The sequence below is a fragment of the Dendrobates tinctorius genome, unplaced genomic scaffold (assembly GCF_039654945.1).
Source record: "Dendrobates tinctorius isolate UK_male_01 unplaced genomic scaffold, ASM3965494v1 ptg000120l, whole genome shotgun sequence".
Lineage (NCBI taxonomy): Eukaryota > Metazoa > Chordata > Amphibia > Anura > Dendrobatidae > Dendrobates > Dendrobates tinctorius.
In genome coordinates, this window is record NW_027361788.1 from 5794974 (window position 1) to 5821326 (window position 26353).

The 26353-nt window shown below is 45.2% G+C and overlaps 1 protein-coding gene across 5 annotated transcripts in view; it reads left to right on the plus strand.

The window, feature by feature from the left end:
- Positions 1-22658: 22658 nt before the first annotated feature.
- Positions 22659-26353, plus strand: part of NEK6 (NIMA related kinase 6) — a 247120-nt gene continuing 243425 nt past the window's right edge. For 4 of the 5 annotated variants that reach the window (XM_073590703.1, XM_073590702.1, XM_073590708.1 and 1 more), the window contains exon 1: positions 22659-22822. The gene's annotated coding sequence lies outside the window, so the exon portion shown is untranslated. The remainder of the gene's footprint in view (positions 22823-26353) is intronic. The other variant, XM_073590706.1, reaches the window with a different exon arrangement.

Below are 26353 nucleotides of genomic sequence, written 5' to 3' on the forward strand. Positions count from 1 at the left end.
TGGATTTTGCCAGGTAATTCAATTCGTAAATAAGTTATTTGCCGCTAATTTAATGTTCCTCATTATGTTCTGGGAGGGTTCTGAGAAAAAACGTAATAGATAAGAACATCATGATGTGGGTCATGACCTTCCGCGCCTGCGAATTTCAGTGCAGAAAATTCAAGGACTGGACGGGTGACGGATGAGGAGCGGAGGGTCCGGAGAGGTGAGTGGTATGGTGAGTATATGGATTTTTTTTTGCATTTTTTAATCTTTTGATATCACCTTTACAGCTCAGAAAAATGGCCAGCGTCCAACCACTTACATAGTCCGTGCCTAAGTGAATTGCAAAATATCTGAATTTTGGTGTTTGAGAATTTTTTTAAAATTGTAATTTATTCACTCATCTCTCTATGTGCAGACATCAAGTTTTTCCAGCAGATTTTTCTTCGTCAAAAATTTGTGTTTTCGCAGGAAAAAAAAAACCATAAAATGCAAGTGTTCTTTACCTGTTTTTCCTTTCCCAAATTCATTTAGGTGAAAAGAATTGACATGCTTCAGATTTGTAAAAATACTTGGTTCAAATCTTTAAGGATAAAATAAGCAACGTGTGCATGAGATTTCAGAAATGTAATTTACTTTGCTGTAACAGTAAACCACTGCATTTTTTTTTCTATGGCAAAAACGCAGCATGTGAACAAGCCCTTAGAAATAACCTTATAATTTATTATCAATCTTGAACAAATCTTGTTTTAGCCTCTGGACTAACGCAAGTTCTCAATCTCTTCTTGTTAAGATGCTGGAGACAATAACAGACACTCTGTAACAAAAATCAATGTAAATTTGAAGGACTATAATAACGATTTACTCAAAATGTCATTGAGTCTCTCTCCGATGATATATGTACTACAGCCCGTGTAAGAGTATGTAGAGCCATGCCCCATTGTCTAAGTGAATGATAATGTTCACCTTTAATTTTGTGTGTCCATTTCCAAGAGAAATAACAGAACAACACAACGCAAAGTTCTAAGAAAAGACCCCAAGAACTATTATAAAGTAAATGCAAGTATTAACTAAAACAAGTTATTGGATTCCAATTAATGGAGGTGAACAAAACAATTGTTCACCTCCATTAATTCAGCAGCCATGTTGGTTGTCCTGTGCAGCCTTGTTGGAGTAATGTGAACCTCCTCCTACCTGAGGGCATCCCAAGAAAGACATCTTCATTATAGAAGGATTATCTTACGCTGGGTCTACAAATCAGATGTTCCAGGGAAACAACTCTATTAAATATCCTATGTACCTTTGTTTCTGGACAAATCACTGACTAATTCACTGGTATTTTCCCTTTGTATACAGCTGTGTACAATGATGCATATAGGCAGTATAATCCAAACAGTCTGAAATGTTATACATACCTTATTGCAGAACAAAAATTACTAGCCAAAACTGCATAGATTTATTTAAAAAATGCCTCGTAGAGGAGCAGGAGGAAATGTCCTGGATGGAAGGTACACTACCATTCAAAAGTTTGGGGTCACTTAGAAATTTTCTGATTTTTAAAAGAAAAGCACAGTTTTTTCCAATGAAGCTAACATTAAATGATTCAGAAATACACTCTATACATTGTTAATGTGGTAAATGACTATTCTAGCTGCAAACGTCTGGTTTGTAATGCAATATCTTCATAGGTGTATAGAGGCCCATTTCCAACAACCATCACTCCAATGTTCTTATGGTACTTTTTGTTTGCTAACTATGTAAGAAGGCTAATGGATGGTTAGAATACCCTTGAAAGTATGTTGGCACAGAGGAAAACAGTTTGGCTGATAAGAGAAGCTATAAACCTGACTTTCCTTTGAACTAGTTGAGAATCTGGAGCAGTACATTTGTTGGTTCCATTAAACTATCAAAATGGTCAGAAAAAAAGAACTTTAATGTGAAACTTGACAGTCTATTCTTGTTCTTAGAAATGAAGGCTATTCCATGTGAGAAATTGCCAAGAAACTGAAGATTTCCTACAAAGGTGTGTACTACTCCCTTCAGAGGAGAGCACAAACAGGCTCTAACCAGAGTAGAAAGAGAAGTGGGAGGCCCCGCTGCACAACTGAGCAAAAAGTCAAGCACATTAGAGTCTGTAGTTTGAGAAAGCAATGCCTTTCAGGTCCTCAACTGGCAGTTTCCTTAAATAGTACACACAAAACGCCAGTGTAAACGTCTACAGTGAGGAGGCGACTCCGGGATGCTGGCCTTCAGGGCAGAGTGGCAAAGAAAAGCCATATCTGAGACTGGCTAATAAAAGGAAAAGATTAATATGGGCAAAAGAACACAGACATTGGAAAGAGGAAGGTTGGAAAAAAAGTGTTATGGACAGACAAATCCAAGTTTGAGGTGTTTGGATCACACAGAAGAACATTTGTGAGACGCAGAACAACTGAAAAGATGCTGGAAGAGTGCCTGACGCCATCTGTCAAGCATGGTGGAGGTAATGTGGTGGTCTGGGGTTGCTTTGGTGCTGGTAAAGTGGGAGATTTGTACAAGGTAAAAGGGATTTTGAATAAGGAAGGCTATCACTCCATTTTGCAACGCCATGCCATACCCTGTGGACAGCGCTTGATTGGAGCCAATTTCATCCCACAACAGGACAATGACCCAGAGCACACCTCCAAATTATGCAAGAACTATTTAGGGAAGAAGCACACAGCTAGTATTCTCTTTGTAATGGAGTGGCCAGGGCAGTCACCAAATCTCAACCCCATTGAGCTGTTGTGGGAGCAGCTTGACCGAATGGTACGCAAAAAGTGCCCATCAAGCCAAACCAACTTGTGGGAGGGGCTTCTGGAAGCATGTGGTGAAATTTCTCCAGATTACCTCAGCAACTTAACTGCTAGAATGCCAAAGGTCTGCAATGCTGGAATTGCTGCAAAGGGAGCATTCTTTGACGAAAGCAGAGTTTGAAGGAGAAAATTATTATTTCAAATAAAAAAATTTTTTATACTTTATTTTGTGGCTTTCTTTACTCACTTGGGATCTTTCCTTTTTTTCAGCACACCTTTTGTTAGAAATTTACACTGCACTCTCCCTCGGCTTCTTAGGAGGTACGAGATACACTCAACGGCTTATCAGGGAGCCAGGTCTGATTGGTCATCTCTAGTTTTCCCTTCAGGTGTTATCCAGGTGGCGCTGAAGCCGCTAGGGCCTGCATTACCAGATACTTCAGTCTGTACAGGAACCGGGTGGAGTTTATGTAGTTTATTCATAGTTAGATTCTTTTATGCCATGTTTACTACCACATGTGCAAAACATACACCCAATTAGCAGCGTGCATATCATGACTGTTGATTCTGTCGGGTGCTCATTACTCGCTACACCTAGTCACGATTTTTTCCACTTTTGTATAATCTTTTCTGCCAAACACAGTAATTAAACACATTAGTGATATTAGACTGCTGCTATTTTGCAAATAACTGTACATGTGTTGTTTGCTGAAACAACAGGAAGATTTGTCTAAGGTAGGCCCGGCAAAATTTCTGTTTAACATCTTTCTATGGTAAAGGGAATCTGTCAGCTGATTTATGCTGCCCAAACCACAGGAAGCATGAATCAGACATGAGCTGCATTATTGCCGCCATGAAGGATTCCTCGAAAGCACTATGGTGTTTCAGAGAAAACACATTTTGAAAAATTGGCCAGAGACTGCGTATCATATTAGTCTAAGGTATGTCCCCGACGTGATCTCAGATAAACCATTAGAGATGAGTCTTGTCCGATATGGGGAGCAGGGCAGTTCCCCAGGAAGGAAAAAGGCAGCTGGGACTGGTCATCCAAAAATTCATAGTCTCTGAACAGCTTTTCAAAGTATGTACTGAAATGGCAAAGGGTTTCAGTGTAAAACATACAAGGTTGCAATAATACAGCCAGTGTCTGATTCATGAGGGCCCAAGGTTCGAGCTGCATGAATCAGATGACAGGTTCCCTTTAATTACATCAGAAGGTTAAAAGGGTTTTCCAGGCTTGAGGGTCTATGTGACTGCAGACTTGTGAATCTTCATAGTATGCATGTTTTTGGGATTCTCCGGTGTTGGCGAACGAGTGATACAGTAAGTATGTGATTCGCATACAAGTGGTCACATGCAGACTAGACATTGCGCAGACTTATTGAATACAAATAAAATGAGCGAGGCCGTAAACGTCTAGTCAAAAAGTGTCCGGAAGTATACAAATCGCATTCTTGTGGTCACATGACAGCTCACTTCCGTCACTGGCAATCCCTGACAGTGTGCTGTGTGTGCACTGTGAGGATTCACAAGTCTGCAGTCATATACAGTGCATATGTGGGGAGGATTTGTATGCAAATCCACTGTATATATTTCCACAATATCTGCGTTTTGCTCAATGCATGTTTTGCCACAGATTTAACATTGGAAATGTTGAAAACTTCACCTTATGCTTTGCAAGGGTGAAAATGAAGATGAATTCAACAAAAACAATTGACTTGCTGAGGATCTGAAAATCCACATTGCAGGTCAATTTGCTTGCAGAAACTAACCGCAAAATGTAGTCAAGATATGGAAAAACATCGGCACTGCTGGTGCAAGGAGATGGACAAGATGCCCACATTCCTCCTTGAAGAAACAAGTTTAATGTTATGTGGTGGGAGACAGTGACCGGCATTATTGTTGTAAATGGCCGGTATGTGTCGCAGGGGAGGAAGTCCTCTCTGCGCTGTAAGCCTGAAATATTCCTCTGGGACCTGTAGTTCTATGAGCCTTGTATTTTTCTTTAAAGGGGGGCTTAAAGGGTTAGCCAGAGAGCTGGGCGGGACTGGCTAACCACACACACCTCCCATCTATAGGGGTGGTTTTCAGCTACATAATGTGACTGTGGTTTGGTCACATGATCTGTGTTGTAAGGTCATGACAGGTCTCTGTGTGTTCGCAGGTCCTTCGAGTGGACCGGATTCCTGAAGAGCACATGGTGAGACCATTTACCTGGATGACCTTTGTGGTGGAAGGTCCTGCAAGTGGACCGGATTCCTGATTAGCACATGGTGAGACAAGGTGTCAGCGTGTGCAGCGGAGCTCCTGGAAGATAACCCAGAGTATGGGGGACCCATGGTAACTGAACGAAGTAAGGTCCAGCGTGCTTAGAGACTCCAATCTACTGTTGTGTGTCATGAAGTAAAACTGTGGAAGAGACATTGGCACAGCGTGCGGTCGCCCACGGTAACTGGACAAAGTGTAGTCTGGTGTGTTTAGTGACTGCAATTTAAAGCCATGTGCTATGAAGTGCTATGGACTAAATGAGTGGTTTATGCTGAGTGTGAATAAACCACATTGACTGTTTAAACGAGAAAACGTTCCAGTGTGCCTTCATCCCGTTGCCAAGCGAGTGTCCCTCAACACACTATGGGGGTGGTTTTCAGCTACATAATGTGACTGTCGTTTGGGTCACATGATCTGTGTTGTAAGGTCCCGACAGGTCTCTGTGTGTTGGAAGGTCCTGCGAGTGGACCAGATTCCTGAAGAGCACATGGTGAGGCCGTGGACCTGGATGGTCTCGGTGTTGGTAGGTCCTGTGAGTGGACCAGATTCCTAAATAGCATGTGGTGAGGCCATGTACCAGCAGAGCCTGGGACGGCTAACTGTGGCGGGGAAGCTACCGTCCTTCTGAGGGTCTGGACTGTCGGGTTTGGCCTGTGGAGCAAGTCATCATCCGGGACAGTGATCATAGTTAGGCAGCTTCCCTAGAAGCCAGGACTGACAAGGAGTCAGCGTGTGGAGCAGAGCTCCTGGAAGGTAACCCAGAGTATGGGGAACTATGTGCACTGACGAGGGTCAGTTAATGAAATGTGTGGTCACCCATGGTAACTAGACAAAGTGAGGTCCAGCGTATTTAGAGACTGCAATATTCTGTTGTGTGTCATGATGAAGTAAAATTGTGAAAGAGACATTGGTATGGCGTGTAGTCACCCATGGTAACTGGACAAAGAGTAGTATGATGTGTTTAATGACTGCGATATAAAGCCGTGTACTATGAAGTGCTATGGACTATGTTAGGTCTGTGATAGATAACATGGCCTACAGTGGTTTATGCGGAGTCTAAATAAACTGCATGACTGTTTAAGCGAGAAAACGTTCCTTTGTGCCTTCATTCCATTGCCAAGCGAGTGTCCCCCAAACATTCAATAAGCGCTACCTTACAGAGGTGTAATGTCAATCGTGTTATGCGTTAATGTAGTTAATATGTGTCTTGTTGTAATGTGATGCATTATAATGTTTGCCTGTTTAATGTTTAGAATTGTGATGAAGCTGTGTTCTGCCCAGCAACAGATAGCTGACAAAGACAGTGAGAGTTAAGACTTGGGACTAGCCCAGAGAGGGAGAGGCTATGTAGCAAGATCAGAGAGGACTTCCTGGTAGTGACAGATAGATCCTGGATTGCATAGTAAGTGGATCTAATGTCCAATGTGAGCAGTACCACATTTTGTGTGTCCATAAAAAAACTAAAAAAGAAGACCAAAAGGAAAGCAATGGTGAGAAACAGAGCAGAACAAAATTAAGAGACAGAGTGATCTACTGGAGTCAGGTCCTGGGCAAGGACGCCTAGCAGAAAGAGTTTATAACTCTTAAGATTGTTGAGAAGTTCCCTTTAGACAGTCAACAATCTAATGCGTACAGGGGCCTCAGAGAAGATGATTAACACCGGTGTTAAGGACCCAGCATGTCAAATATTGTCCATCACTGGTGGCGACTAAGATAAGTCACTGTCAGTGATGTTTCACAGCGGCTTTCAAGAAGAATTTTCTCTCTTAGAACTTCTACCCATTGTAATCTATGAGCTTGTTCCCATGTCCGTGTTTTTTTGCAAATTGTGTCCATGCAAAAATCACAGAGACACGTCCGTTTTTACCAACATTAGTGATGAAAAGTGCCTATACAAGTCTATGGGTCCACGGGTGGCATCAGTATAAGGTCCGTGATCTAACATCACAAAGGAGAAGTTTTGTCATTTATGTATATAACTGTCACAGTGCCACCCCTCTGATTGTCTGGGATGGCGTTACTGACAGTTTGGCCGTCCAATCCGGTACAGGGGTGCGCTGAAGCTGTCGGTACTTTGACAGCTCAGCCATCCATTCCGGTACAGGGGCATGCAGAAGCTGTCAGTACTTTGATTGACAGCATGGCCATTCAATCTGGTTCAGGGGCATGCTGAACTGTCAGTGTTTACTGACGGCTCGAATAGCCAATCGGTGACTGGGAGGCATCGGCAGTCTCCAGGTGTTCACTATCCCAGGCAGGGGTGGACACTGATAGTTATAGGAAGTTTCGCCCCTAGCTGTTCGCCCCCAGGTACATTTCGCCCCTGCGCATTTTGTTCCCAGCATTTGGCCCCCAGGATGTTTCGCCCCCGCACATTTCACCCCCACACATTTCGCCCCCAGCAGTTCGCCCCCGGATGTTTGTACCCTTGTGGTTCATCAGCAGTTCACCCATTTCGCCCCCAGCAGTTCACCCCCGCATGTTTGTACCCTTGTGGTTCATCAGCAGTTCACTCATTTTGCCCCCAGCTGAAACTCCTAAACCCTTAATCCAATTTTAATGTGGATACCCTCAAATGAAAGCTGAAAGTCTGAACTTCAACTGCATCTGAATTGTTTTGTTTAAAATTCATTGTGGTAATGTCTAGAACCAAAATTAGAAAAATGCTGACTCTGTTCAAATATATATGGACCTAACTGTACATATATATATATATATATATATACACACACAGTACAGACCAAAAGTTTGGACACACCTTCTCATTCAAAGAGTTTTCTTTATTTTCATGACTATGAAAATTGTAGATTCACTCTGAAGGCATCAAAACTATGAATTAACACATGTGGAACTATATAATTAACAAAAAAAGTGTGACACAACTGAAAATATGTCTTATATTCTAGGTTCTTCAAAGTAGCCACCTTTTGCTTTGATTACTGCTTTGCACACTCTTGGCATTCTCTTGATGAGCTTCAAGATGTAGTCACCGGAAATGGTCTTCCAACAGTCTTGAAAGAGTTCCCAGAGATGCTTAGCACTTGTTGGCCCTTTTGCCTTCACTCTGTGGTCCAGATCACCCCAAACCATCTCGATTGGGTTCAGGTCAGGTGACTGTGGAGGCCAAGTCATCTGGCGTAGCACCCCATCACTCTCCTTCTTGGTCAAATAGCCCTTACACAGCCTGGAGGTGTGTTTGGGGTTATTGTCCTGTTGAAAAATAAATGATGGTCCAACTAAATGCAAACTGGATGGAATAGCATGCCACTGCAAGATGCTGTGGTTGCCATGCTGGTTCAGTATGCCTTCAATTTTGTGGACCCATAGAAGCACTCAGGTAGCGCGAAACGGCCGTTGTCAGCTAATTCACACTCTTTTTGTCACGATCCCGACTTGACATGTAACAAGTGTCAATAAAGCAGCAATAAAATTATCCCGATGAGTGCGACCTTTTTTCTTTATGGAATTCAATTTTGAATAAATCCCCAACAGTGACACCAGCAAAGCACCCCCACACCATCACACCTCCTCTTGCATGCTTCACGGTGGGAACCAGGCATGTAGAGTCCATCCGTTCACCTTTTCTGCATCGCACAAAGACACGGTGGTTGGAACCAAAGATCTCAAATTTGGACTCATCAGACCAAAGCACAGATTTCCACTGGTCTAATGTCCATTCCTTGTGTTCTTTAGCCCAAACAAGTCTCTACTTGTTGCCTGTCCTTACCAGTGGTTTCCTAGCAGCTATTTTACCATGAAGGCCTGCTGCACAAAGTCTCCTCTTAACAGTTGTTGTAGAGATGTGTCTGCTGCTAGAACTCTGTGTGGCATTGACCTGGTGTCACGATCCCACCGCTATGTCAGGGACGGAGGGATGCGATGCACTGCCGACACACGGCTATCACAGGCACAAGGCTTATCTTAGTTATCCCACCGCTGGCAACATGTGATAGAAAACAGCAAGCTAGTCTTGCCCCAACAATTTATCGCAGGGGGGTTATTTTAGTTGTCCCGCCACTGCCCACAATACGTCACAAAACTTTTCAGTTCCACTTTGGAACTCGCAGCTCTCCAGTGCCCCCCTTATCCTCAGGTCAGTCAGGGAACTACACCTGGGATAATTGGTCCCCGGCCGGCTGCTTCAATGAAGACTGGCCACCCGGCACGCTGCAGTGAGGGAATTATGAATGCTCTGGCCAAAGCCACCCAATTAGTTTATAAACTCCCTTCCATCACTCTCAGCAGTCCCCAGGGCCCAGCTCACACTTTGCTGCCACCAGCTCCAGAGTTTCTCTGATTAAGTTGTAAACTTAATAGAGGTGTTTGAAGCCAACCCAATTCAGTAGCAATTATCTTAAAGGCACCTGTTCTTTTTTAGAGCATGAAGACAGACTAATAAGTTTTATAATTTATTCCCAAAAAGGCTGGCAGTGATTACAGATAAAAGATGTTACAAAGTTGAGACATTAGATATGTACAATGCAAACATAAAATAAAAGGGATTAACATAGAGATTCAACACTTACAGTTGCTTAGATGGTCTTTAGGCTAACTATGTGGGGAGGTGGGGCCACACGTCGCCCTACATCTGGGGTCCTTTTGGAATCAAACCTCCAGCTCAAATGACTGATTTTTTGGAGGGAATACCTTATAACTTTGGGTTTGTGACATCATAAAAGGGGCCGTCTGGTATGTTCCTCCCCCTGCTCTAGGAGTTACAATTCTGACTACAAAACTTATAATGACTATATCTCACATAGGGTACCTCGTATAAACATGCACATGGTATCATTCTCTTTAGCCTGTCACAAACAATAGTTAGAAACCAAACATGCAGTAATTATGTCACACCGTTTAGGAGGAATCCAGTTCTCGGTTTCTGTGGGTGCTGGAACTGTGAAAATTATGGGCCCGAATGCTGGGTTGATGTATTTTGCAGAAATGTAATTTTCATGTCTCTGCCGCATATGGTTTTCGAGATTCAGCCTCTTGAATATTACCCATACTTATATCCAGCCGCATGTTGCTTCAAACAAAGACATTCTTTCCACTTAGCTAATTAACATTCCTTAGCTGTGGCAAGGAGAATGTTTGTACAGGAAGCATCTGGTGTAGGGTTACAAGCACGCACATAGCTGCGGTGTGATTGTAAGCTGTGGGTGAAAAGAGGAGGGGTCGCAGCTATGTGACAGGTTGGTTCTCATCTGTAGTGTAATAATCAGGGAACCTTAAGTCATACCTTACAGACATATCTTACTTATCATTACACCTTGTCTCTAATCTGAGCTGCTGTTAACCTGCGATTTCTGAGGCTGGTGACTCGGATGAACTTATCCTCCGCAGCAGAGGTGACTCTTGGTCTTCCTTTCCTGGGGCGGTCCTCAATTGAGACAGTTTCTTTGTAGCGCTTGATGGTTTTTGCCACTGCACTTGGGGACACTTTCAAAGTTTTCCCAATTTTTCGGACTGACTGTCCTTCACTTCTTAAAGTAATGATGGCCACTCGTTTTTCTTTACTTAGAATTTGTATTATGGCAAGAAAAAAGCAGCTAACAGTCTATTCAGTAGGACTATCAGCTGTGTATCCACCAGACTTCTGCACAACACAACTGATGGCCCCAACCCCATTTATAAGGCAAGAAATCCCACTTATTGAACCTGACAGGGCACACCTGTGAAGTGAAAACCATTTCCGGTGACTACCTCTTGAAGCTCATCAAGAGAATGCCAAGAGTGTGCAAAGCAGTAATCAAAGCAAAAGGTGGCTACTTTGAAGAACCTGGAATATAAGACATATTTTCAGTTGTTTCACACTTTTTTGTTAATTATATAATTCCACATGTGTTAATTCATAGTTTCGATGCCTTCAGAGTGAATCTAAAATTTTCATAGTCATGAAAATAAAGAAAACTCTTTGAATGAGGTGTGTACAAACTTTTGGTCTGTACTGTATAATATTATATATATATATATATATATATATATATAAGGAAAAAAAAGACAGCACTCGAATTAAATGTGAAAAAAGTGGATACTTTACTGATCCTCAGATGGCAACATTTCAACGGTGACCCGTCTTTGTCAACGTTGCCATCTGAGGATCAGTAAAGTATCCACTTTTTTCACATTTAATTTGAGTGCTGCCTATTTTTTTTTCCTTTTGTCATTTTGGCTGTTTGGACACTGCTGAATAGGTTTTGCACCTGCTGTATTATTTTGGTAGTACTGCCCTTTTTTCTTGATATATATATCTATATATATATATATATATATATATATATATAGCCACACACACATACATGTATACAGTTGTGGCCAAAAGTATTGACACCCCTGCAATTCTGTCAGATAATACTCAGTTTCTTCCTGAAAATGATTGCAAACACAAATTCTTTGGTATTATTATCTTCATTTAATTTGTCTTAAATGAAAAAACACAAAAAGAATTGTCCTAAAGCCAAATTGGATATAATTCCACATCAAACATAAAAAAGAGGGTCGACAAAAGTGTTGGCACTGTTCGAAAAATCATGTGATGCTTCTCTAATTTGTGTAATTAACAGCACCTGTAACTTACCTGTGGCACCTAACAGGTGTTAGCAATAACTAAATCACACTTGCAGCCAGTTTACATGGATTAAAGTTGACTCAACCTCTGTCGTGTGTCCTTTTGTGTACCACATTGAGCATGGAGAAAAGAAAGAAGACCAAAGAACTGTCTGAGGACTTGAGAAACCAAATTGTGAGGAAGCATGAGCAATCTCAAGGCTACAAGTCCATCTCCAAAGACCTGAATATTCCTGTGTCTACTGTGCGCAGTGTCATCAAGAAGTTTAAAGCCCATGGCACTGTGGCTAACCTCCCTAGATGTGGACGGAAAAGAAAAATTGACAAGAGATTTCAACGCAAGATTGTGCGGATGTTGGATAAAGAACCTCGACTAACATCCAAACAAGTTCAAGCTGCCCTGCAGTCCGAGGGTACAACAGTGTCAACCCGTACTATCTGTTGGCGTCTTAATGAAAAGGGACTGTATGGTAGGAGACCCAGGAAGACCCCACTTCTTACCCCGAGACATAAAAAAGACAGGCTGGAGTTTGCGAAAACTTACCTGAAAAAGCCTAAAATGTTTTGGAAGAATGTTCTCTGGTCAGATGAGACAAAAGTAGAGCTTTTTGGGCAAAGGCATCAGCATAGAGTTTACAGGAGAAAAAAAGAGGCATTCAAAGCAAAGGACACGGTCCCTACAGTCAAACATAGCGGAGGTTCCCTGATGTTTTGGGGTTGCTTGCTGCCTCTGGCACTGGACTGCTTGACCGTGTGCATGGCATTATGAAGTCTGAAGACTACCAACACATTTTGCAGCATAATGTAGGGCCCAGTGTGAGAAAGCTGGGTCTCCCTCAGAGGTCATGGGTCTTCCAGCAGGACAAAGACCCAAAACACACTTCAAAAAGCACTAGAAAATGGTTTGAGAGAAAGCACTGGAGACTTCTAAGGTGGCCAGCAATGAGTCCCGACCTGAATCCCATAGAACACCTGTGGAGAGATCTAAAAATGGCAGTTTGGAGAAGGCACCCTTCAAATATCAGGGACCTGGAGCAGTTTGCCAAAGAAGAATGGTCTAAAATTCCAGCAGAGCATTGTAAGAAACTCATTGATGGTTACCGGAAGCGGTTGATCGCAGTTATTTTGGCTAAAGGTTGTGCAGCCAAGTATTAGGCTGAGGGTGCCAATACTTTTGTCTGGCCCATTTTTGGAGTTTTGTGTGAAATGATCAATGTTTTGCTTTTTGCTTCATTCTCTTTTGTGTTTTTTCATTTAAGACAAATTAAATGAAGATAATAATACCAAAGAATTTGTGTTTGCAATCATTTTCAGGAAGAAACTGAGTATTATCTGACAGAATTGCAGGGGTGTCAATACTTTTGGCCACATCTGTATATATTACATAGTCTCCTTTATTATGCATATTACCGTCCCCTATTATACAGTGTCCTGTCTTATGTACAGTACTGTCCCTTACATATTGGATTATATAGAGCCCTGTTTTTTATTTCGTACTGTCCTGTCTTGTTAGATGTATAATGCAATGATGGCTGATGAGCATGGGAAAGCTTATCTGCTGGAGGAGCTGATGGACTGGTCATCTAATCAGTGGACTATGTATTAAAAGTGGGTGCTTGAATAACAAAATTAACAAGAATACACTATGTAAGAGACAGCACTGTGCATAACAGCAGAGGAAGCTATATAATAAGGGACGGCACTATATATAACTAGAGATGATGGTACGTAATAAGGGATGGTGTTATACATAATAAAAGAGGAAACTATGTAACTAAGGATGGTGTTATACAGAATTAGTGAGTACACTATATACTAAGGGACTGTGTTAGACATAATAAGCGATAATAATGTCTTCCTCCACCTCCCCCTGTTCCTAAGTCCATTATAAGTCCCCCTTCCTCCTATCCCAATCCCCCCTCATTGTCCTCTCCCCCACCCCATCATTGCCCTCTTCACCACCTCCATCATTGCCTTCTCCACCACCACTATCATTGCTTTCACCAGACTATGTAATAAAAGTGGGTGCTGTGAATAACAAAATTAACAAGAATACACTATGAACGAGACAGCACTGTACATAACAGCAGAGGAAGTTATATAATAAGGGACGGCACCATATATAACTAGAGAGGATGGTATGTAATAAGGGATGGTGTTATACATAATAAAAGAGGAAACTCTGTAACTAAGGATGGTGTTATACAGAATTAGTGAGTACACTATATACAAAGGGACTGTGTTATGCATAATAAGTGAGTACACTATATACTAAGGGACTGTGTTAAACATAATAAGCGATAATAATGTCTTCCTCCACCTCCCCTTCTTCCTAAGTCCATTATAAGTCCCCCATCCTCCCATCCCAATCCCCCCTCATTGTCCTCCTCCCATCGCATCCCATTATTGTCCTCTCCCCCACTCCATCATTGCCCTCTTCACCACCTCCATCATTGCCTTCTCCACCACCACTATCATTGCTTTCTCCCCCACCACCCCATATCATTGCCCATTCCACCACCTCCATCATTTCCTCCTCCCCCACCACACCCATCATTGTCTCTCTCCCACCACTCCCATCATTGCCCATTCCACCACCTCCATCATTTCCATCTCCCCACCGCCATTACAGCCTTTCCACCACCACCATTATAGCATTCTACCCCACCACATCCATCATCATTGCTTTTCCCCCCACCACCCCATCATTGCCTTTTCCACCACCTCCATCATTGCCTTCTCCTCCACCACCCCCATCATTGCCTCCTTCCCCATCACTCCCATCATTGTCTTTTCCTCTACCACCATCATTGCCTTCTCCACATCACCCCCATCATTGCCGTCTCCCCATCACCCCCATTATAGTCTTCTCCCCATCACCTCCATCATTGCCTTCTCCCCATCACTGCCATCACCCCCATCACTGCCTTCTCCCCATCACCCCCATCATTGCCTTCTCCCCATCATAGCATTCTCCCCATTGCCCCCATCATGGCCTTCTCCTCCACCTACACACAGCAAAATTCACCTATCTGCACATTCCCCCGCAGAGCTACACATAAACACACACACAGCAGCACCTCTCACCTATCGGCACCGCAAGCACTCCTACAGTTTCACTGGTGCCCACGCTTCCTCTCTCTGCCGCAGACAGACGATGAATGAAGACGTCATCCAGCGGCGGCGGCTGCTGTCTATGTGAGAGGAAGCGCAGACGCTGGGCAGGACGGATCGCTGCAGCTCTGCTATTTTCTCTTGTAGGCAGCAGAGCTGCAGGGATCGCTTCCTGCCGGCTGCACATGAGGGCAATCTGGCCAGGGGCCCCCCACGGCCGGAAAAACAGGCCAGATTGCCCTCATTATTAGCCACCCTGGCCCCAGGCTGCACATGCGGTATGTCCAACCATGATCCCAGGTAAATGCCATGATTACATAACTGAGCAGCTTATGCCAGACATACATTCATCCTGTGAGGTTTGTGCTCTGTGCTCTCCTGTGCCTTGTGTTCTGTTTGCTTGATCTGTTGCCTGACCTTGGACTTTATTCTGACTATCCGCTTGTTTAACCCCTTCAGCTCTGATCCATTATCTTCCCAGTACTCGGACCTCGGAACGTTACCTGATTACGCTTTTGTCTCTTCCTTATGTTTATGACGTACCATCCTGGCTTCTGACTTGACTCATTGACCACCCTGACCTATGGCTTGGCCATGAGAAGTGACTAGCATCATATTACGTCTGGCCGCTACATTTTTCTTTTTCGCCAGTATGGATCCTGTTCACACGCTTTGCCTCAAGGGGGTGAATTTGATGCAGATGACTCAGGATCTGGCGAAGGATTGCCAGAGTCATTGCAATATCAATGGCAGGGTCAGATAAGTAACTTCCCATAGCGCCTCACTGCCGGCAGTGGCTGTGACATCAGTACCCTGTGATGTACAGTTGGTCTCTCGGGAACCTGTCATATCCCTCCCTGATAAATTTTCGGGAGAGAAAGACCCAGTTTAGGGTATTCAGGAAGAGCTGCAAGTTATTTTTTACCCTGTGCCCCCGTTCGTCAGGGGAGGAGTTCCAGCGGGTGGGAATAATCATGTCCCTACTGAGAGGGGGTCCTCAGCATTTTCTTTGTCCACACAAGCCCCAGAACGGTTTTCTATAGCCTTTTTGACAGTTTAGCTCTGATATATGACGAACTCGACAGAATCCTGGTCACGGAGGCTAAGATCATGAACATGGCACAGGGAGGGCGGGGTTGCTCAGCTGAGGACTACTGTACTGTCCGGCAATGGTCCACTGAAGTTCTGTGGAATGATGCTGCTCTCAGGTGCCAGTTCCAAAGAGGCCTTTCTTCTCTGATGGAGGCCATGACTCAGGCCATATGAATGGACCACAGAATCCATGAGAGACATGGTGAACAGCAGGCCGCATTTATACTTCCCCGGAGCAGGTCCATTTTCCCAAAGTAAGAGTTGCCAGTCTTCGTGTTGCAGAGAGAAGACAGAGACAAGACCTTGGGCTCTCTCTATACTGTGGTCTCTCAGGACATTTTCTTAAAAATTGCCCAACTCGTCTTCAAGCCACCAAACCATCGAGAGAACGCCTGAGTCTGGGTGACGACCGAGGAGGTCACCCAGACTCCCAGGTACCTTTTTCTTCCTCTGATAAAGTACTGATAAATACGATGATTTCCTGCGAGAACCAGGTGTTATCAACATTGGCATTCATTTACTGTGGGTCTGCTGCTAACTTTATTGATTCGGAACTGGTTCTGAAAGTTAGATTAGAAAGACCCATTCAAATCATCGCCCTTGACAAGACACCATTAGTTCACAATAGAGCAACGTTGGATTTCACTCTCCAAGTGGGAGCTCTCTACTCTGAATCCATCTCCTGTTTTGTGTTGGATAATTTACCTGCTGGATTGGTACTGGGGTTTCCATGGTTGCAGACTCACAATCCAGTTATTGATTGGTGTCTGAAGGAGATTGTAAAATGGAGTCCCAACTATTCCAAGAATTGTCTAAAAAATTTACAAATATGCTCCGCTAGTCTGGAGGGTCTGGAGGGGTACCTGAAGGACTTCGGTGTTCTCGGATAAAGAGGCGGAGATACTACCTCCCCATCATCCCTATGATTGTGCTATTTATCTTATTCCTAGCGCCAAATTGACAAAAGCTCTCCTTTACAATTTGTCAGTGCATGAGCGGGTTGCCATGAAAGAATATGGTAACGAGAGTTTACGGAAGGGTCATATCCGTCCTTACTCCTACCCTGTAGCTGCTGGATTTTTCTATGTTAAAAAGAAAGATGGGGGTCTCCGTCCTTGCCTTGATTTCCTAGAACTAAACAAGATCACGGTTAAAAATACCTACCTACATCCACTCATTCCTGACCTACGTATATAGTCAGCTTCTGGGGGCCAGGGTGTTTTCTAAACTTGATCTTAGAGGGTGTTACAATTTGATACGCATCCGGAAGGATGATGAGTGGAAAACGGCGTTTTTAACGTCTGAGGGTCTGTTTGAAAACGTCATGCCTTTCGGATTATCTAATGCACCTGCTGTGTTTCAAAATTTTATGAATATTTTCTCTGCTTGCATTGGAAGAATTGTTGTGATTTACCTCAATGACATTTTAATTTTCTCGCCAAACTTGGACACTCACCAGGAACATATTCGTGTGGTGTTTCAAAGACTGAAGAGAACTCTCTGTTTGCTAAATTAGAGAAATGTGTTTTTTCTGTTCAGGAAATCTCTTTCTTGGGGTTTATCTTGTAGATAAGGCAAGGGAGACACAAAGAGCAAATAGCGTTTTATCCAACAATAAGTTGCCACTTTTTTGTAAAAATCTGTTCACCTGGCAATAGGTGGTCAAAGCACATGTAGTGAGGATAGGCAGCCGCAGAACCACAGGTCGGTCACCGACCAGACAATACAATGCACTGCAGAAAGGATGTGGATTTTTGTCCCCGCTGCCCAAATAATAAATTTCCAAGATGTAGTAGAAGTTCATAAGTGGTTTACTCGATGCGTTTCAGGGTGAATACCACCCCTTCCTCAGGAACTACCTGAGGAAGGGGTGGTATTCACCCTGAAACGCATTGATTAAACCACTTTTGAACTTCTACTACATCTTGAAAATTTATTACTTGGGCAGCGCGGACAAAAATCCACATCCTTTCTGCAGTGCATTGGGGTTTATCTTGTCAGAAGTGATTAAGATGGACCCTGGAAAGGTGCAGACCATAATTAATTGGGTTCAATCTCATGATCTTAAGGCTTTGCAGCGTCCAACTATTACAGAAAATGTATCTAGGGGTTTTCACAAATTGCTAAAACAATTACTGACCTTACATGTAAGGGGGCGAATCTCAAGGTTTGGTCGTCGGGTGCTATAAGGGCTTTTGAAGATAAAAGAATGTTTTATGTCCGCACCCATTCTGATCCAACCTGATCTCCAAGAACCGTTGTGGAGGTGGATGCTTCAGAGATCGGAGTGGGGGCAGTGTTGTAAGATTACATGGGATCCCTCTAAACATTGCGTCTGATAGGGGAGTACAATTTGTGTCTAAATTGTGGAGAGATTTTTGCAGTAAACTAGGGATTGACTTGTCATTTTCATCTACTTATCACCCTGAAACCAATGGTCAGACTGAGAGGACAAATCAATCTTTGGAACAGATTTTAAGGTGATTTGTGGCAGCGCGACAGGAGGACTGGTCTTGGTTTTTATCCCTCACTGAGTTTCCTTTCAACAATCGAGGAAATGAATCAACTGGAACTTCACCATTCTTCTGTAATTATGGTTTTCATCACCATTTTGGCGAATTTTCTAGGATTAGTTCTGAATGCCCTGGGGTGGAGGTCGCCGTGCAGAAACTTGGGTCTGTCTGGAGGGAAGTTCAAAAGAATATTGGGACTACTCAGATTCACCAAAAATGAAAGGCCGATAGAAGACGGTCGGTGGATCCTGCTTATAAGATTGGTTTTCGTTGGGTCCAAAGTTTATTGGTCCATATGAGATCCTAGTGGTGGTCAATTCTGTGGCATTTAGGTTAAAGATTCCTCCATCCATAACGTATTCCATAAATCCCTATTATAGGATTATGTCCCTTCTGCATTGTCTGCCTCATTACCGCCTCCTCCTATTTCAGTAGACGGTGGCCTGGAATATAAGGTTCAGAGGGTTGTGGATTCTCAGAGGGTCCGTAATTCCCTCCAGTACCTCATCCATTGGAGGAGATACGGACCAGAGGAGAGATCCTGGGTCCCTGCTTGAGATGTGAAGGCCAATCAGTTAGTCAGGGTCTTCCATCAAAAATTTCCTGGGAAGCCTGGAGGTCCGGTGGCCCCCCTAGAAGATTGGGTACTGCCACAGTTCCATCACTCCGTGTGTCTGGGATGCAGTTACTGACAGTTTGGCCGTCCAAGCCGGTACAGGGGCGTGTTGTGAGTTCATTTTCCCCTTCGTCACTGAGGTCTGGTGAACTCCCTATTCTGGTGAAGGAAGGTAATGAGCCTGATTATCAGGCACCTGAGTCTAATGATGATGACTGGCTGAGTGGAGTCACGGACTGGATATAAGGCTGCCGACGCCCTTCTGCCCTGCGGGTGATTTCTCTGTGGACTTCTTGGAGACCAGTCTGATTCCTGCTCCTCTAAAGCTAAGTTTTCTGCTTTGCCTTTTAGCATTTGTGTTTTGTTTTTGTTTGCCTTGCTTTTCTGGATTCTGCCATTCCCTGCTGGGGTGAGCTGAATCTACTTTTGCCTGTTGCTCTGTCTTCAGAATATTCCTGAGTACTGACAGTCTTTTTGAAGCCTAGCGTCTTCAGGGCCTTTTTCACTGTCAGTCTGTTGGCTCTTATTTTCATAGGGTTTTTCACGGATTGCAGACAGTAGCCTTCCTGTCATTTCCTATCTAGTTAGCTTGGGCCCCGTCTTTGCTCAGTCTATCTTTCTGTCTGTGTTAGTGTTCTTTCTTCTTGCTTCACCGTCATTATATGTTGGGGGCTGCCTTTTGCTTTGGGGTCTGCTCTGGGGCAGTTTAGATTTCCCTTTCTGTCTTTAGGCTATATAGTCCTCCGGCTGTGATCGAGGGGTCTAGGGCATCGTAGGAACCCCCCACGGCTACTGCTAGTTGTGTTGATAGGTTCAGGGGTCTGCAATCCGATAGCTGCCAACTTCTCTGGTTTTCTGGACTTAGCTAGCATTTCTGTTTTTGCCTCCTACGGTGACTCATTCATAACAGGGGCGAGCTGATTCTGTCGGTACTTTGACAGCTCAGTCGTCAAATCTGGTACAGGGGCGTGCTGACGCTGTCAGTACTTTGACAGCAAGGCCATCCAATCTGGTTTAGGGGCGTGCTGAGCTGTCAGTGTATTTATTGACAGCTCGACTAGCAAATCTGTGACTGGGAGGCATCGGCAGTCTCCAGGTGTTCTCTATCCCGGGTAAATGCCATGCTTACTTAACTGAGCAGCTTCTCCTAGACCACTGCCAGACATACATTTTGCTTGTGAGGTTTGTGCTCCCTGTGCCTTGAGTTCTGTTTGCTCGATCTGACTATCTGCCTGTTTAACCCCTTCAGCTCTGATCCGTTATGCTCCCGGTACTCTGACCTCAGGAACATTACCTGACTACGCTTTTGTCTCTTCCTTCTGTTTATGACGTACCCTCCTGGCTTCTGACCTTGGACTCCTTGACCACTCTGACTCATGGCTTGGCCTGAGAAGTGACTAGAGTCATAATATCCATAAACAATTACTGATGAAACATTGATGACAGTCGGATGCAAAACACTCATACCTTTTCTTTTTGCATACGTAAAAAACACTGAAGTCTGAATGAGGCCTAAGCAGTGACGGATGCAGAAATCCAAAAAGCGTGGAGCTTGCAAGTGCTGATAATTTGACAGGGTCGGATAAGGGGGCACTAATTTTGAGCCTGCAAAAGCTGTACTCCCCAACGCTATGCAGATGGTTAGCACACTATTTTGGTTTCCTATATGACTAACGCCATTTCTGCACAGATTCGAACACCAATCTGAGGGTGTTACTCCCTTTTATGCCTCTGAGACTTCCCTGGTGTGTGTGGCAAAGTGTCTTCCTAATCCTCCAATACAAGCCTGTTCTATTTTAGAGGCTGCACATGTGGTTAGGTTACGTGTGAAAAACTATTCCTCACCGCTGTTCTCAATGTATCTGCCCCTGTACCTACGTCTTTCCCACCTGTGCCTGTACCTTTACTCCTGTACCTGGCACCCCTCTACCTGGACCAGGCGCCCTTGTACCTGCCTGCACTCCTGTACCTAGCACCCCTCTTTCGGCACCCACTTACCTGCACTCCTGTACCTGTGTCCCTAGACCTGCACTCCTGTACTCGTGTCAGGTGTCCCTGCACTCCTGAACCCGTACCAGGAGCCTCTTGACCTGCACTCCTGTACCTGTACTCCTGTGCACGGCGCCCCTCTATCTGTGTTCCTGTACCTCTACTCCTGAACCCGTACCGGGTGCCTCTCGACCTGTGCTCCTGCACCCGACATCCCTCTACCTGCACTTCTGTACATGTACTCCTGTACCTGAAGTTCAGAGAAAATCACTGCACACGTACAAGAAAAATAATGCTTCAGGTATTTATTTGATGCTGATAGGTGAAGCGATAATTTAAACGACGTTTCGGCCAATTAATATCATTATCATATAGTCGCCCTTTCAAAAACGCATCATGGGAAAACCAGGTAAGTAGTGTCACCGCAGGGACACAGAAGTGTCGGCATCTTCCACTGTGCCACCAATGAACCAAGCCCATACTCCCTGGAGACAGGCTCCTCTGAACCCATTGCATACACTGGGCATTGACTCTAAATGGGACCCAATAGGCTCTATGTCATACTTCATTGCATTGCCCCTCTACCTGTACTTCTGTACCTGCACTGGTCGCCTCTCTACCTGCACTCCTGTACCTGTGCTAGGTGCCACCCCACCTGTACTTCTGTACCTGTACTGGTCGCCCCTCTACCTGCACTCCTGTACCTGTGCTAGGTGCCACCCCACCTGTACTTCTGTACCTGTACTGGTCGCCCCTCTACCTGCACTCCTGTACCTGTGCTAGGTGCCACCCCACCTGTACTTCTGTACCTGTACTGGTCGCCCCTCTACCTGCACTCCTGTACCTGTGCTAGGTGCCACCCCACCTGTACTTCTGTACCTGTACTGGTCGCCCCTCTACCTGCACTCCTGTACCTGTGCTAGGTGCCACCCCACCTGTACTTCTGTACCTGTACTGGTCGCCTCTCTACCTGCACTCCTGTACCTGTGCTAGGTGCCACCCCACCTGTACTTCTGTACCTGTACTGGTCGCCCCTCTACCTGCACTCCTGTACCTGTGCTAGGTGCCACCCCACCTGTACTTCTGTACCTGTGCTAGGTGCCACCCCACCTGTACTTCTGTACCTGTGCTAGGTGCCACCCCACCTGTACTTCTGTACCTGTGCTAGGTGCCACCCCACCTGTACTTCTGTACCTGTGCTAGGTGCCACCCCACCTGTACTTCTGTACCTGTGCTAGGTGCCACCCCACCTGTACTTCTGTACCTGCACTGGTCGCCCCTCTACCTGCACTCCTGTACCTGTGCTAGGTGCCACCCCACCTGTACTTCTGTACCTGTGCTAGGTGCCACCCCACCTGTACTTCTGTACCTGTACTGGTCGCCCCTCTACCTGCACTCCTGTACCTGTGCTAGGTGCCACCCCACCTGTACTTCTGTGCCCGTCACTCCTGTACTTGTACCCGGCGCCCCTATGGTTAGGTAAAGTATGAAAATCTGTTCTTGACCGCTGTTCTCAATGTACATGCCCCTGTACCTGGTACCCAAATACCTATGCCTGGCACCACTGTACCTGCACTCTTGTATCTGTGCCTGCCTTCACTCCTGTACCTACACTTCTGTACCCAGCGCTCCTTTACATAAACTCCTGTTCTTGTGCCCAACAGCCTGCACTATTGTACCTGTGCCCGGTGTCCCTCTACTTGCGTTCCTGTACCTGGCGCCCTTCTTCCTGCACCCGTGCCCGGCACCCCCTTACCTGCGCCCGGCAGCTGTGCTCGCGGACGGTTCCTCCCTGAAGTCTCCTCTCGGGGTCGCGCACAGGAAGTCTGCCGGGAGCGCGCGTCCTGACTGCGTCGGAGAGGAGCTGCTGGAGCAGAGACACCGGAGCCGGAGAGACCGCGGACAAAGTAGGGACCGACAACCGCGGCGGAAAGTGACTGTAACTAATCTACTAACTTTACCCTGTGAGCAAACCATGGCGTGTCCAGCAGTGTGCGCGGGCTGTGCTCCGTGTACACAGGCGCATGGACGCTGCACACGGGGAATATGTCGCACAGATGTTTCTGACACCTTCTCCTGCTGAGCATGGACGGGGCAGTGGCTTGTGTAGCAATTCCCCAATGGCAGTCGGGATGATTGGGTTTTGGTGGCCACTTGTTGGCACTTTGCGGACCCCGTTTCCTGCAGCAGCACGGAGCGATCTCTGTCCGTGTCGCCTCTTTTTATACGGAGTTCTCACCGACTTCGTGCCGATCTGCAGCATTTAGCACTGACAGTCATTGCCCAAAAAGAAGAAAAATATCACTTATTTTACCACCGATATCAGCGAGGGACTACAAATCCCAGCAGATTCTGCCCAGTGTGCCCTCACTTGATCCGTTGTGTGACGATTTCTTCATATAATACAAGAGTTAGGCTGGAGTCACACACAACCATTAAAAATTCGGACTGATTTTAACGGTACGAAATCGCACAAAGATTTCTTGTCCAGAGATCCGTCTGTCATCAGAATTTCCGGCGATGAACCGATTTTATTTGCATCTAAGCATCAAATTGACATCCAATGCCAATGCCTGATGCTCTTACATGTTGACCTGGAGAAGTCTTGTGATTTAATCGCAAGTCACACGTGTGGTGCGTTTTCAATGCCATTTTTTCTCGCCCCCATAGACTTGCATTGGCGAATCCGATCCGAAAATCGGTGACAATCGCAGCATGCTGCGATTGTCTCGGTCCGAGGAACGGATCCGATAAAAAAAACAGATGATGGGATCTGCCCCATAGAATAACATTGGGACGAATGCAATGCGATTTTTTTTTTTTATCGCATTGCATTCGTCCGATTTTATCGTTAGTGTGACTCCGGCCTAACCATCATTATTGACAAGCAAGAAGATTTGAATTGTGCGGATCAGGGAGATGAGACCTCACTAATTTCTAGATCGTAAGACCCCGATTACATGGCTGTCTCTATAAGGGTGAGTTTCCACGGGCCGGAATCCCTGCGCTTTGGACGCAGCGGATACCTCGCTCTTCCCAAAGCGCTGCCCCCTGTTGTACGCACGATGATTCCGCATGTGTTCATTTAACACATGCGGAATCACTGCATCCTATACATAGACGGAGCGTCTCCGCAAGATAAATACATACTGCAGTCTGGAAAGACGTGCCGCATGTCCGGATACGCAGGGCTGCTGGATGCGGCCCTGCACGCATAGTGGAGATGGGATTTCATAAAATCTCCTCCACTATTCTGGAACATCTGGAAGCTGCGGATTGGACACTGCGGCTGTATGCAGCGTCCAATCCGCAGCAAAAACTGAAGGAATACGCCCCGTGGAAACATTCCCGAAGTGAGCCGCTGTCAGACTATCTCATTGATAAAGGGATCAGACATTGCAAACCCGACACGCCGGATCCTCCTCTCTCCCGTCGGACACGCCGGACCCCCCTCTCTCCCTCCTCTCTCCCGCCGGTCCCCCCTCTCTCCCTCCTCTCTCCCGCCGGTCCCCCCTCTCTCCCGTCGGACACGCCGGACCCCCCTCTCTCCCGTCGGACACGCCGGACCCCCCTCTCTCCCGTCGGACACGCCGGACCCCCCTCTCTCCCGTCGGACACGCCGGACCCCCCTCTCTCCCGTCGGACACGCCGGACCCCCCTCTCTCCCGTCGGACACGCCGGACCCCCTTCTCTCCCGCCGGAAACGTCGCACCCTTCTCTCTTGCGCCGGACACGCCGGCCCCTTCTTTTCATGACACTCCCACCTGACAACTCTAGTGCAGCAGCCACAAATGGTTGATGTGGCCTGCGAGAAGATTTGCACCAACAACACTGTGATCGTTAGGGACCTTGATACCTGGACATCTGGCAATATGCCAGAAAACGGTTTTTTTAAATTATTGTTGTTGTTATTATTATTTATTATTAACTATAGTGACAATGACTGGGAAATTTTTACCTGGTGACCGATTGCATTTTAGCAATATTTTGTCTTAGACACTACACTGTAAGTGATCGACATGTATTCCTCTCGATTCCCCCATATACAGACATACTTGCTCTCCAGCTGAGGTCGCACGCATTCTCAATAAAGAGACGAGAATTAGCTGTTGCCGTTCATTACAATTGAGAACAAAGGATTGGGCATGTTGAAAACCAATATGCCTAATCCTTCTTTTCCTTCACAGCAGATCCAGGCACCTCAATATGCATTAGATTGTTTTGCCAAAATCGTTGGGTTTGTTTGACATTCACCTAATGTATATGGGCATCGCTGCTTTTGATCTTTCTCTTTGACTTTCATATATTAAGTACAAGAGCGTCTTCCAAACAGAAAGCGCCGGAGGAATGGACAGGTCACTTCTTTCACCCACTGGGTGTTTTTAAAAACAACTTTGTGTGCACAGAGCCTTAGGCTATACATTGCGTTTTTGCAATTTTTCTTTCCTGCTTTATTAATGCAAATTTTAACCTGCGTTTTGCAGTACCAGCAAAGTTAGAAATTTCATGCTCACACATTGGTTTTATTTTCCTGACCGATTTGGAAAACTGCTGCTTTTTTAAAACTGCAGCATGATAATAATAATCTTTATATATAGCACTAACATATTCCGCAGCGCTTTACAGTTTGCACACATTATCATCGCTGTCCCCGATTGGGCTCACAATCTAGAATCCCTATCAGTAAGTCTTTGGAATGTGGGAGGAAACCCACGCAAACACGGGAGAACATACAAACTCCTTGCAGATGATGTCCTTGGTGGGATTCGAACCCAGGACCCCAGCGCTGCAAGGCTGCAGTGCTAACCACTGAGTCACCGTGCTACCCGTCATGTTGCTTTTTTCAACATTTTTTTTTCAGTGTATTTGCAGCATCTTTTTCACCCATAGGAAGCAATGGGTAAGTGCAAAAACGCAGCAAAAAACGAAGCAACTGCTAAGCAATATCTGCTTTATGTAAGCAGCTTAAAATTTGCATAAAAAGTGCAGCAGAAATGCAATGTGTGAACATAGCTTTAGAAGCTTTAATGCTTGATGCAGTAGTTCAGTCCTTTTTTTATTGACTTTTTTGCAATGTTTGGTTCTTGGGACAATTGCTACATTATAGCTCACATTGTGATGTATAAACACCAGCCTAGTACACAAATGTAATCTGATGATAGGGGTGACTACATTACCCTGCATTGCTGAATTTCCATTTGTATCACCCTTCATGAATCCGCGCGCAGCCGTATTACACCTCTGTGGTCGGCCGCCCTTCCAGTAAGCCATCATCCTTCATATCTGCGGCCCATTAACTGATAACAAGTTCCCCATGGTGAGTCAACATCAGGAGTAAAAACTTCTTGCAGAAGCCGCTCCGGTAAAAGGGTGACGCAGCGTAACAAAGTACTTGAAGTTGCTGACTGAATCTAAGCTTTGTATAAAAGAAGCACTGA